Below are 13586 nucleotides of genomic sequence, written 5' to 3'. Positions count from 1 at the left end.
TCTTTTCCGTTTTTACAAAAAAAAAAAAAAAAGAAAAAAAAGAAAAAAGATTAAAAAAAGAAAAAAAATTGCACTTGTTCTTGTGGCCTTCTTCACTTTTAAGATTGTCTGCCCACCCTTGATTTTCCATCCACCATTTCTACAGAAAGCATTTTAGTTGTCAATCCTCTATTAAAACAAAGGGTTCTCCTTTCCCCCCTTACATTTCTAAGAATCTAAAGCAGCAACAAGGTCCCCATGAAAACTTGCTATTTAATTGTCCCAGTTCTTGTTGAGTGCTGCTGTGGAAAGTGACACACTTCAGCCATAGGCCAGTACTTTTCCTAGGGGTTGGTGCTCAGAGCGAAAGGCTCCTCTCTCCCCCGCGGCATGTCGGCACCTGGCTGGATTCCAGGACAGGCCCCAGCTCTGCGCTGTCGCCATGTTTCGTAGTTCTGCGTGAAAACGGCTGTGGGCTCTGCCGAGGGACTCGAGTAGGCTTTATTAAGGTATCACCCCACGAAATAAGCAGCGTTGTTGGCTGCACTTCTCAGACCTCAGCCGATGCTTTTCGGTAGGTTCGCTGTAGCTGATGCTCCTTTGAAGATCACCTTTCGAGGCTGTTCTCTAACAGGCTCTGCTGCTGAGGCAGGGGGAGCTTTAGAGATGAAGAGGGTGTAAGAACAGTGCTTAAAGCAGTGGAAAGTTCCTCCTCCCCTATGCCCCCCATTATAGGGTCTCTAACAGGCTCTGCTGCTGAGGCAGGGGGAGCTTTAGAGATGAAGAGGGTGTAAGAACAGTGCTTAAAGCAGTGGAAAGTTCCTCCTCCCCTATGCCCCCCATTATAGTGAAAGAAATACTAGAAAAGCTGAATAAGGGGTGGCTTACATAACAAGCTGCTTTTCTGGGAATTAACTGCAGCTATTACTCTGATTAAGCAGAGAATTCATGCTCAGGAATGTGTTTCTATCTTAAATGGTTTCTCTTCTGCTGTAGCTCTCGCTTTCGTTTGATGTTGGTGGTACTTTAATAAAAAACGCAGTTCTCCACGCGTTAGTGTTGAAATGGAGAGCAGGGTCTGGGGGATGTAGTCAAATGGAGCGCTGCTCGTAAATCACTGATACATTTTGCTGGCCTATGGATGAAAGGAAGCCATCACGGAGCAGAAAAAGCATGGCTGAAAGAGCCCATTTTTGTTAATCAAATATTCATTAAAGGAATCTTATCCTCTGCACACCTCCCCCCACCCTCTTTTGGAGTTCCCCTGATTGGCAACTGTTTGTAGTTTCTTTTTTTTTTTTATCCCCAGCTTTGTAAAATTTCAAACAAAATATTCTCTGAACCAATTCTATGCGATGATCATTCATAAGCCAAATATCTTGTTCTTACTTCAAAAACAAGGGCGCTATGCTCTTTTCCAACATGATGGCAGTCATTTCAGATGAGTTACAGAAGTCATTTTTTATTTTTTGTCATTTGTTGGGAGTTACTAACCACATTGTAAACTTGCCCCCTTGCTGCATATTTTACATTTCTCTGCTTTACTGAAAATATGAATGAGCTGTCAGTTCTTTGTTTAGAAAGTGGTAACCTTGGGAGTGTTAGATGTTTCATACCTTCAAAGAATTAAAAGTGCCCGTTTTACAATGAAAATTCCACTTGCAGCTGAAAGAGCAGAGAAATTTAAATGGAGCTTTAGCTTCAGCCAGGCTCTGAAATTAACGTCAAGTTTTTGCTTCTCTGCTCTTTTCCCACTGTAGGTGGTTTTTTCATTGACAGTCCCTATTGCCAGCCTCTCAGCATCGCACCTTTTATTATTCACTTGGGCCCTCAAGATTTCTTCTCTGACTTCTAGAACCATCAGGTTGTGTGGCTCGAAATGGCATTTTGTACATGTCTTAAAAGCAAGAACAAACGTGGCTCGTTTTGAGGTTTCTCAACTTCAGACACGGAAGCTGAGCTTTTTTCCTTTTTTTTTTTAAAGTGTTTTTCTCACTTCTTGAACTTCATTCCATTTAACGAAAAGCAATACTCGCTCCAAGCCACAGTCCTTTCTTTGGGAACATAGCAATAGATGTGTATAGATATTTCTTTACACTAGAAGGGAAAGACTGGTGTGTCGGGGGGCGGGGTGGGACAGGGAGGGGGGTCGTGGAACCAAATGCCAAAACAAGAAACAAAGCCTAGCAGAGTGCCTGCTTCAAGCAGTGAATCCTATTGACGTCCTTCAGAGTTTTAGTACTCTGGCTGTATTTGCATGTTTCCTATAAAAATGGCTACAGAGACTTGCAGTGGTCACTCTCGAAGCAGTAGTGCTCTGTACCATTGCACATGTCAGCAGACATGAAATGTAGCAAAAAGGCAGAAGAAAAAAATAGAATATATATTTTTTCTACAGTCTAACTAAATGATATATTCTCTCTCTCTCTGTCTCTTCCCCACGTCATTAATATGAGGCACAAACAGGGTAGGCCTGAACTTGACTTTCAAACGGATTGCTTTTGTGTCTCCTAAAATCATCAGCACACGATAGGAAAACAAGAGTTATTTGGTGAACATCCAGTTCAAAAACCTTTGCTGCTCTAAATTTACTGAGGTTTTTTCCTCTTAAATATTTGTATGTTGATATTTGAGATTGTGAATCAGCAATAACTGAAAGGTGAATGTTTTTAAATGGTATTGGAACATCTATATGTTGCAGCTTAAGACTTTAAGCAGTTTTCAGCAGGTTAATACTACTTTATTCTCATTCTCTCCGGACTTCATAGCCATATGCACTTGTATAAAATAAGCAGAAATGTAGTGACTGTAAGCTGAGATCGTGATATAAAAGGTAAGAGATTTTATTTTCAGCTTAAAAAATATTTTTATTGCTTTTTTCTAAAAATCTCATATACCTGTGACAATCTTGTATATGGCACGTTTTTATTATGTCTTTAACTAAATGTTTAAACAGGTAATACATAGCTCTGAATTCCAACTTTGTATTTTTCAAGGCCACTTCAAATATTCCGATTTCAGTTAAAAAAGAAGCTATTATTTAACACTTTGAAGAAATTGTTTGGTTTTATCAACAGACTGTTTTCCTTCAAACATTTTACTCTTGTGTAGCGTAAAAAGCTGAACTGATACTGCTCTGTCAGGCACTGCATTCCCTGCGTACCTGCGGAAAGCACTTGGGTAGGACCCAGAGCCACGGCCGTGGCCTGCACCAAAGCCATACCACGGTTTTAGGTACATGCAGTAAGAAGTGGAATGTGTGATACTGTCTAACTAATGCAGAGAGAAATTATTTCCCTAAACTAGTAAAACCAAACTCCAGATGAAAACTGAGAAACTTTGATGGTATTACAGTTAAAATCTGCAGAGATCAAATTACATGAGGCCCAATTAATTCATCAAGCAGCCAGGTCTGCCTTCCTCCTGGGGGTGCAGGGGGAGGAGAGCAGGCAGGCACTCACTTCGCTCTGCATGAATAATTTGCTTAGCTGTGCTTTTCTAAAGCTAGAAATTAGGATACAGCCATCCATAAATAATTCTTTTCAGTTCTGTAGTAAATGTTTTAACAAATGTTTTACTTGGATTAAAATGGGTTTGGACGACCTATATGATCATGACCTGTATTATGATCTATATGGTGCACATGATATGTGTAGTTTTAAAATACTAGGGTTTTTTTTTTTTACTTTGCCTTTATATAACCTTGCGTTATGCAAAGCTGCATAGAACAGTACCGCACAATTGCAGTACTTGCAGTACTTGAAGTTGCTGGAAACAACTCTTTTTTTAATAAAAATGGTAAAAAAAAAAAATAGGCAAAAGGGAAGGAGTTGATGATGTTGTATTAGCATTTTAGGATGTCAGTTCAGAAAACATTAAAAAAACCCTGACTGATCACAGTTTATACTGCTGCAAACCAGGAAACCACTTGGTCGGAATAGGTAGTAGTGTCTCAGGCCCGAAGCTTGTTGTTTTGCATCAAAATATAACAGCAAAAATAAAATCTATTTCATTCCAATATTGAAACATCACATTCCCTAAATAACTGCATGTGTGGGTTATCCGTAACTCAGGATGTGTCTGGGTAGAATTCGTAGGCTGACAGAGAAAAATAGCTGTTCAGTGTTCTAGTTTTGCCACTGTGGGCAGGCGGCTGACCTTGCCATGGCCTATAGATTTGTACCTGGGGAAGGAACCGAGGGGGCGCACAGTGACCTGCCCACAGAAGCACAGAACCGCTGCGTTACATTCGCAGGGGCAGCTGAGGAGCCATCAGGGTGCCCTTCCATTCCATGGGGCAGACTCTCATCTGCTGTTTCCTTCAAGGTGCAAACCTGGGGCGCAGTCTGAAGCTCACAAAATGCAGTTCATTCTTTCAGCCTGTCAGGCTCAGCAGCCCAAGAGCGGAGCAGCAGGCTGCTCTGTTTCCTTCCAAAGACAGTATTTTATATGCGTCAAGGCAATGCTAAGGTGCATTACAATGAACTCTTGAGTAGTCCTTTGCTAGGCTTGACTGATGTCAGTCTGACAAGCACTGTCCAGTTCAAGGACTGATAATAAAACGTCTTGCTGACTCTTCTTTGATCTGGATCTTTGTGGCCTGTACTTGGCAGCTTAATCCATTTGTATTGGTTTCCATCAGAACTGCTGGGACTGTGAATTTCTATCTTTCTCTGTCGTTACCCTTTTAACTCCTACAATCCTAAGCATTCCACTCTTCTGCTTTTCATTCTCACTTTGTTGGATCTTCTCTCTTTCACTGCAAAGATAGTAAATTTCTCTAATACATTTGTTTGTAATGCAAGTTCTTGTGTCTGAAATCTGCGCCCCTTGCCTGTGCCCCTCTCACCTTCTACCCCCCTCAGTGGAAGAGACATTGTTTCCTGACGTGTGAAATACACAGTGTACTTAAGACTCCAAAATCCTGGGTTTTGCAGCCCCTTGGACTCAGCGGTAAGATCTCAAGGCGTAGGATCGCCTTAGGAAAGTGTCTCACTGAGAATGGGATGAGCATGGATGTAGGCTCCTTATGTGCCTAATAGAGTGGCATTTGAGAGAGCAGTAAAATCCGAGCGGTAGGTTTTAACCTAACTGAAACACCACGCTATTACCTGATGAGGAACGGGGGTAACATCTGCTTGATTAATGTTGCAGCAAGCCCTGTTTTGCTAAGGCAGAACTTCTTTTCTTTGCATTATACCTGCAGGTTTCCTTTTAAAAGCCTCCTCACAGGACCATGGTCTGAAATGCCTCCTCTGGCATTTTGTCTGCTTTTCAGCTACTAAGCTTCGTATTTCCAGATGGAGAAAGAGCCAAATAGGTAAACCTGGGTCCATAAGCTCTGTGCAGCTGCCGGTATTGTCGCCTGTTTTGTGGTACCTTTTCAGTGAAGCAGGAATGGTATTTTGTAGTTTTAATTTCTAGTTCATGGGAAAGAATTCTGGAAAAGTCCCTTTCAATTAGTACATTTAGAAATAGGACACCAGGGGAAGTCTGTCGCCTGTACACTGCCCACCTTAACTCTCGTTTTAGCTATCAGACGATAATGTGTATTTTGGGAGATGGTGTCTGGCGCTTAAAGGATTAAAAGCAGCCAGAGCTTTACAACAAAGAACTGACCTGTTTAATGTCTTATCTGTGCCGGAGGTGAATGGCATTACCATTGACAGCTGTGAGCTTCTGTGGTCTGCTCGGTTAACACTGAGGAAAGTGAGGCTATTTACAGAATGGGGATATGAAAATATGGACTGTTCCGTTCTTAACCGCAGTGTTTGTTTGCCGTTAGCTGCACCTGTATACAAACCCAGCATCAGGCAGGTCCATGCTTCCCCTTTCTACCTGTCTGGGTTTCATGGGACCACTTGAGGGAGCTGGAATGCTTGTCATTTTCCCAGATGTGCAACCCTGAATTCTGAAGACATAAGGTATTTAATAAAGCAGGACTTCAATCCTATTTTGCCAGCCATCTCTCCAGGCAAGTTCTATCCAGAGAAGGTTTTTGGTATGGAGGGCTTGACTAGCTGAAAGCATGGTACGTGGTGCTTCCTGCCATCATGTCCTCTCTCTGCCAGAGCTTGCTGCCTTCCCTAAGCACACGTTCAGGAGCTGGAACATGGTCACCTTATTCCCGGGCACTGTGCCAGCAGGATGGAGGGAGGCCAACCTATACTCACGAAGGGAATGTGTAACATGCAGCCTCTCTTGCCCAAGCAATTTCTGTTGGCCACAGTGTACAATCCAACCCTCAAAAAGGCAATTTAGTGCCTGGGTAGGTAGTTCCTGGTCTCTCTAATTTGCTGTCGCGTAGCCAGTGTGAGCTAATTGGATGATTCAGCAATTGTCATGGCTCCCACTTAATGTGCTGTAAACCCTGCTGCCGTGACTTTCACTGCTTCTGTGAATTGTCCTCCTCTGCCTTTTCTGATCACCTCTAGCAACCCAGTAAATAACTGATTATCTCAAATTATGGAATTGTTACATAGAAGTTTCTAGATTCTTAAAAACTTTTAATCAGCCTATGAAGACCTTCAGAGGAACAAGTTTTCCTACAAATATTTCAACTTATTCATGTGCCAAGGGACTATTTCTACTCATTTCAAAGATCTGTGAAAACTACTTTGGTATCTCTGGAGACTAGAACTCTTTCTTTGAGAACATTTGCCTTCTGGTAGGAAGAAAGATTTAAAGTGGGTCTTACTCAATAAAAGACTATGCCCTCTAGCCACTGAAAGAACTTCATTAGAGAAAGTGCACAAAGCTAAAATTATTTGAGGCTTTTTGCTTTCTTTGAACTATTGAGAAAAATTTCCCTGACCCCAAGTTCCTCACATTATTAGGAAGAACACAATGGAGGACGAAGGGCATGATTTTCAAGTGGTCTAGGAAAAAAATCTCCCATTTATTGGCTGTTCAACTATGGGACATCAACCTTTCAGCACTTCTGATCCTCCAAGATAGCAATAAATGCGAGCAGCTTTAACGTCCCGTCCTTGATCCCGCTGCAGCAGTGTCCTTGGAGAGTGAGCCTGGCATTCTGGCTTTTCAGTCACCGTTTCCCTAAGACAGTGTCCCTTCCTGCATTTGTCATTCTGCATCTGGACATCTGAGAGCTCACAGATCATCACAGTCTGGAGGTGGGATTCCTGAACATGTCTCCAGAACTGTATAAATGAAGAGCTAGCGGACCATACAGTATTTCAGTCTTTACTCTGATAAAACTGCAAGTTTTGCCTCTGCCTCTTCTGCTTGGCAGGCTAAGAAGCAATTATTCTGTATGAGAACGTCTTATATGTCCCAGCTTCAGATGAGTTCCAAGTCACAGAAGCAGCTTACTGTTTCCGGTGGCTCTGCGAAACAGCACGAGAAGTCTGCTGCAGTGGATTCTTTTGGCTACGTGATATGTAAATATGAAGCTCAGATTGTTGTTCTTCGTCTTGATGATGACCAAGACCTTTCCCATCTGGCATCAGAAGAATAAAAATGAGCTCTGTTCTGTTACAAATGGTTTTACTGTCTTAAAAAGCAGTTCCTCAGCTTGAATATTCAGGACACAGACCCTCTCAGGCTTCCTGATGAATAAATACTGAAAAATGAGATGCTTTATTGACTTGTTTAAAGCAAAGGGATGTCGTACTTGCATCGGCTATCTACGGTTTATGAGACAGCTTGTCTAACAGCTCATTGGTTTCATTCTTCTCTTTTAGCACATCTAGTTTGATGTGACTCTGATCCTTACTGTACAGTGGAAATTCTGTTACAGTCACTCTAGAGCAATTACCTGGAGAAACTCAGTACTGCTAAGTCCTGTGCCTATGGATTGGGGCAGCAGTTTTCACCTGCACTTTCTTTTGATCATTAACCACTTAAGCTGGTAGTTAAGCATTTGACATTGAGCTGTCATCACAAAGCTGGTTTATTACATGCCCTTAGCTTTATTTTTGCCTTCTAAATCCATACATGTTTATGTCCAGGTTTTCTAGTGTTCCTGAAAAATCTTCCCTTTTCTCATTCTGCTTATAGAAATGGGGCTGATTTAGTTGTTTGTAACTAATGTTGGAGCTAATACAAAAGCATGAGTAGGCTTAAGCCTGTTCCTCTAGCCTGGGGTCTTCTAGGAGAAAGGGTTCTTTTCCTGCTAGGCCTGTCTGACACTGGGCAGGGCAGTGATATACTAACGGGAGCTGTGAGAGTTTTGTAAGAGAAAAGTTCGTCACAATATAAGATCTGAATTCAATAAAGTAGGTTTTTTCTCCAGTTCCTGTGGCTGCTTGAAACACTGAGACCACGTGTTTACCTTGATGTTTAAGAGGAGTTGAATGTCCAAAAGTGGTATGTGGAGATCTGCAGTTCTTAAGCAAATTTCTTATTTTGGATGTTGTTTTATCTTGTATTTGGTGCCTTAACTCTGTACAATCTAAGCTTGTATACACTATACCACACATAGTTGAATAGTGAAGTGTACTTCAAAAGAACCCATCAAGCCTAGCCTACAGAAGCTGTTGCAGACTAAAGCCTTCCCAGCGAGAGAGTTCTCTTACATGCTCAATTGATAATTCATTGATAAACACAAGTTGCAAGAATTTAAAGAGCATATAAAAATTTTAGCCACGGATTGAGACTGAATTTATCTGATTTCCAACTTCAAAGGTTTCAGGCAATAAGATAATTAAAGGTACAGTCTCTTCTATGGTGTGTACATAAACAACATCAAAATGTTTTATAGCTACTGAGAAGTGCATGTTTGTGAAAAACCTCTGGACTGTTATCTCTACTAGAACAAATCACACTAACTCTACAGGCATTAACTGAATGTAATTGGCTATCCTTCATTCACTGGTACAGGGGAGTTGGAATGAGTAATAGTTGCAATTAATATTTAATTCGAAAATAGCGCGTGGACTTCAGCCTCATTCCTGCCTTTTACGTGGATCTAGAAGCTCCAGGTGCCTTATGCTGCTTTGGCGTTTGCAAGGTGGAGCGCAGCTTCTACTTCAACACACACACTTGCTGAATGCATCTGGGCCTGGTAGAATGGACTGAGGCAAGAGAGAGAGAGAAAAAAGATGAAGCTAGAATGTCCTTTACAGTCTTCAAGGTTAAGCATTATAGATAGAAAGTGGGAGGAAAAGTTGCACTGCCTTTTCCAAATCCATTAATACAGTCTGTGGTAAAATGAGGAGGTTTACGTCTACTGTGGTAAGCCAGCAGCCTTAGTGTACTGAGAGCAGGAGGAGGTGGTCTTATTTTTCTAATAGTCTATCTAATTTCTGATAGGAGGTTTAAGTTACCTGTATAGCAGGCTAAAAGCTGCTAGGGATGCTCCAGAACATGAACTTTTACTGTTCAATAAATGAGTCCAAGATGGAAGGTTTTCCAGAGAAGGAACAGCAGACATCCAACGAACAAATTCTTTTTCCTGATAACAGCCCTTTCCAGAATAGGGAGCCTGCTCCAGGCAGTGTATACACCATGCAACTGAATTTTGGGAGGAAAAGGAATAATGGGCATTTCCCCCGAAGGAATACCAGTAACTTGTTTCTACACTGCCCGCAGTATTCCACACAACTTGCTTTTACACAGAACAGCATGACCACAAGGGAAAGCAGACACTGCTTCCATAACTACATGCTGTAATGTACGTCTTACAGGTCACCAATACTGATGTGACTAGTTATGACAAAGTAGGGTCATCTTACCACAAAAGTGTATTTTGACATTTTATCCGCTTCTGTTTTTTTAAGCTGGGGGGGAGTTAATTATAGCACTCAACTGTTTCAAAGGGAGTAGAGCAGAAGGTAAGTTTTAACTTCAAACTTCGAAGCTGCTACAAATAAGTTGATTAACAGTGTTCCATGGAAACAACCTGATGTACTTATTTTTTTTGTGCTCATTTCTATGTTCTTAGGAAAGCACAAGCTTGTCTAAGCGTAATCAATACAAAGTTACTCAGGGTACTATGTCATCTCAGCAGTGGACACTAACTGCATCTTAACAGGCACATATAAATCCAGCTTAATTAAGAGGAACAGAGCATCTTGGCAGGTTTTGCTTCACTACTGGCACTGTTAAAATTTAATGATCTATGCATACAGAAATGTGTGTGTTTCTGCACTCCCAGCAGAACCTGTAGTTCTGGAAGAGCATTCTGTAACATAACAAAGGCAAATGTAGTCAGTGTAGGTGACACTATTCTTCTTTCCTTATTTCCACAAAGACTGTTTATAAGCAGACAGAAGGTGACACCGCTCAAAGCAAGAGTAACGGTGGGCTGAAGAACAGCATTCAGAGCAGTACAGCTTTTGAAAAGTTAGTGACTGCATGAATCGAATTATGAAAATTCTGATTTGCTGTACAGATTATTTCCTGTGTTTTCAAACTAGTATCACTGCTTCCCTACTCAAAATACCAGGATAAAGACAAGTATAGTTTTCTAATAACAGCTATTGCATGGAAATATACTGGAAGAGAACAGAGGCTGTACTGCAGAGAGCATATTCAACTACAGAGCCATTCTCTGGGCAATGCTGCATAATTTAAGAGTGGGTAAATATGCCTTCAGGGACAACAGGACACAGAACAGATGTTTTATAACAAAACAAAAAACAAGAAACCACAGGAAAAAAGCCTCGAAGCTTTGTCCAGTCATACATTTATTCTTCCCTGGAAAAGGGACAGGTACATTCATACGCGCTTAGTGAGTTACACATCAAAGGTCCTTGAGGACAGTATTTTAAAGCTAGTCTCCTTTTGGACAGAAAAGGGAGAAAGTTGACTCTGTCTTCCAGTTCCAAAGTGCAGTGTCTTATTTCTGATCCTAACCCTAAGTCAATATTTATTGATCAAAATGACTAAGCTTTTTAGGTTGATGAGCTCTCTACGAAGCAAGTCTGTTCTCTCAAGCCTCTGCAGGGGCCAGCAACTGGTGCTTAACTACTGCTTCCACTCCAGAATGTCACCCGTCCTCCAGCTGTCCCAGAGCCATTCTGGGACACTTGCACTTCTAAGAGAACAACCCTGCTGTGAGGGAACTGTCAAAAGCACTGAAATACTGCAGCAGAGCAAGTCCCAGTGGGCTGTAGGCTTTTTAAAGTCCTGTCCAGTTCTTAGTGACAAAGTTGAGCATGAAACCTGTGCTGCCAAATGTACCAGCCCCTCAATGAGAAGGACATCTGTGGGAAGCAGTCCCAGAAGTGGAGGTTTTGAGGAGAGGCTGGTGTTTTCCGAGTCCAACTCATAAGCTTTTTCTTCTTTTTTAAAATGGTTGAGGTCCCACCCACCAAAAATCAGCATCAGTCAAATCAATTAAAACAACTGCTGCTAATTTGGGCTACAGCATTCCCCTTGTATAACCCATACTACCACCCCCCATCCATCTAAAGAATTCTTAAGCAAACTATCTTCAGGAGGCAGAGCCCTGCTAAGAGCCTGCATACCAGCAGGCAGACAGGCAATCTGGCAGTGCAGTATGATGTGACTTCTCTGATGACAATTACTTGTAACAGACGAGGAAAAGACAGAGGCAGTGCTTTGGGGCAGTGTTTCATGCTCAGCAGGTTTGTAGAAGGAAGGAATGCAATTCTATAAATCACTTGTACTGTATTTCTGTTTCTAGACTTGAATGAGTTTCACTTTTCCTTTGTGGGTCAGCATAGTAAACATTAAAGAAAAGGTCTATTTTTCTAAGTCTCTTTCACCGATAGAGGTCTGACCCGCAGCCAACAGATGGATTTATTTATCCACAGAGGACAGAGAGTGTTTATTTTTACACTAAGATTGGATATGGCATTGAATTAAAGTATGATCTTTGAACTATCTAAACCTTGAATACTATGAACAAATTCCACAAATGAGTAATATGGTGGACAATTCCATCTTTCTTCCCAATAAATCTCTCAAAAAAAGTTACCAGAATTAAACTTCCAAATGAAGAGATCCTTGTGGTCTAATTACAGTCTACTTTCAAAATATTTAAAGATTTCTCCCAATTTGTCATCTGTAGAGAACAATGACGATGAAACTATTCCTGACTATACTGTAAATAAAGCAATTTCAAATGAAGTAATTTGGTGACAACCTTAGCTATTTATAGCTTTAAAAATGTAATCTGAACATTCAAATTGTCTTAATTTGGTAGCAGTTGAGTGGGAAGAAAAATAACTGCACACTGAATTTTCAGTTGAGCTGTATCTACTCACTAGCCAAAAAAGCCTACAAATGTAACATACACGGGATGCTCTGTGTACAGTCAGTTGCTTCCTCACGTGACGCTGTACCCGGTACACTCTGCTTCATTTGGCTTCTGTGTTGTGGTTTGTACGCCAGCCACTGTTATTAACTGTGCACAACACTGAGCTCTGCACTGTAACCTCGGTTCATTTGCCACTGGTTGTAACCCAATGCTACAGACTTCTCTGTATATAAAACCGTAACCATGTCCCATTTGCTTCCAACAGCACACAATAAAGGCTTATCTCTGTAAACAGGAATCATGGCCTTATGATTGGATTGGGGGTTGTTGTTTACAGTGAGGAAACTGGCTTTAAGGTTTTTTGAAGCCTGGGAAGCCAAACCACCGAAGTCCGTTCTCCTTCAGTCAGGTGATAGGCTCAGCAAAAAGGGGAGACAGGACTCCTAGGGCTGCAGGGATGATTATTAATCAGGAATGATTAACAGCAGAGTTGTGACTTTGAGATGTAACCATAAAGCCCATGTGCGCTGTAACAAGGGGAATGCATTCCTTCACAAAGGTGGCAGCGAATGAAGTAAACAGGACTGAAACTGCAAGGGCTGTGCACACAGATACTGCCGGGGGTTACCCAATGGAAGCGGCCGCAGGAGAGCCCAGAGAAGGCTGTGATGAGACTAGCCAGGAAGGCAAGTTGTACTTTGGAATGAAAACTGGGCATTTCCAAGTATTTGGCTGATTAGAAAACTGGATGCCTCGTTTCTTAAAAGATAAATTACATACATAAAGAATGAGTAAGTTTAAGAGAGAAACTCTCATTTCCGTGTATTCCCTAAGCATTTAATTCCTTATCTCTGTGGTCCCAATCTGTCCTCTGAGATCTGAGGCAAATCCAAGCAATTTCCTTTTCCAGAGGCACAGAGGGCAGGAGTTGACGATACCATGAATACTGTGTGGTGGCTGTTTGCTTGAGGCTGCAACTCACGGTAAGATTTACTGGAATATACAAGTACGCCCAGTTGCCTGGAGTTACAGAACAGTTTTACTCTAGAAGGGAAGACGGAGAAGCCCTTCCATCACATGCTCTTACCATTCTTCAGAAGTAGTTTTTTCTGGTCTTTAATTCAGTATTTCAAGTCTAAGTGCAGAGGTCATTAATCAAGTTCAGAGGAGATCAGTCTTGAGGAAGGATAAAAACTGCTGTGAGCTGACTAAAGTTGAGATTGGTCTTAGTAAAATGAGATATATGGAACTCACAGCTCAGCCTGTATGAGAACAGGAATGAGACTTGGTGTAAAACTTTTGCATTCCACAAAAGTGTGCAGCCAGCTGAGTCTGCTGTTGTGCAACAAACAAGTCAGTTATGTACATAAGAGCTACTGAGGGACCACTATACCAAAAACTACTAAACCAAGCGTCACTT

Source organism: Buceros rhinoceros, unplaced genomic scaffold (assembly GCF_000710305.1).
Source record: "Buceros rhinoceros silvestris isolate BGI_N320 unplaced genomic scaffold, ASM71030v1 scaffold18244, whole genome shotgun sequence".
Classification (NCBI taxonomy): Eukaryota; Metazoa; Chordata; class Aves; order Bucerotiformes; family Bucerotidae; genus Buceros; species Buceros rhinoceros.
This window is presented reverse-complemented; position numbering follows the sequence as displayed.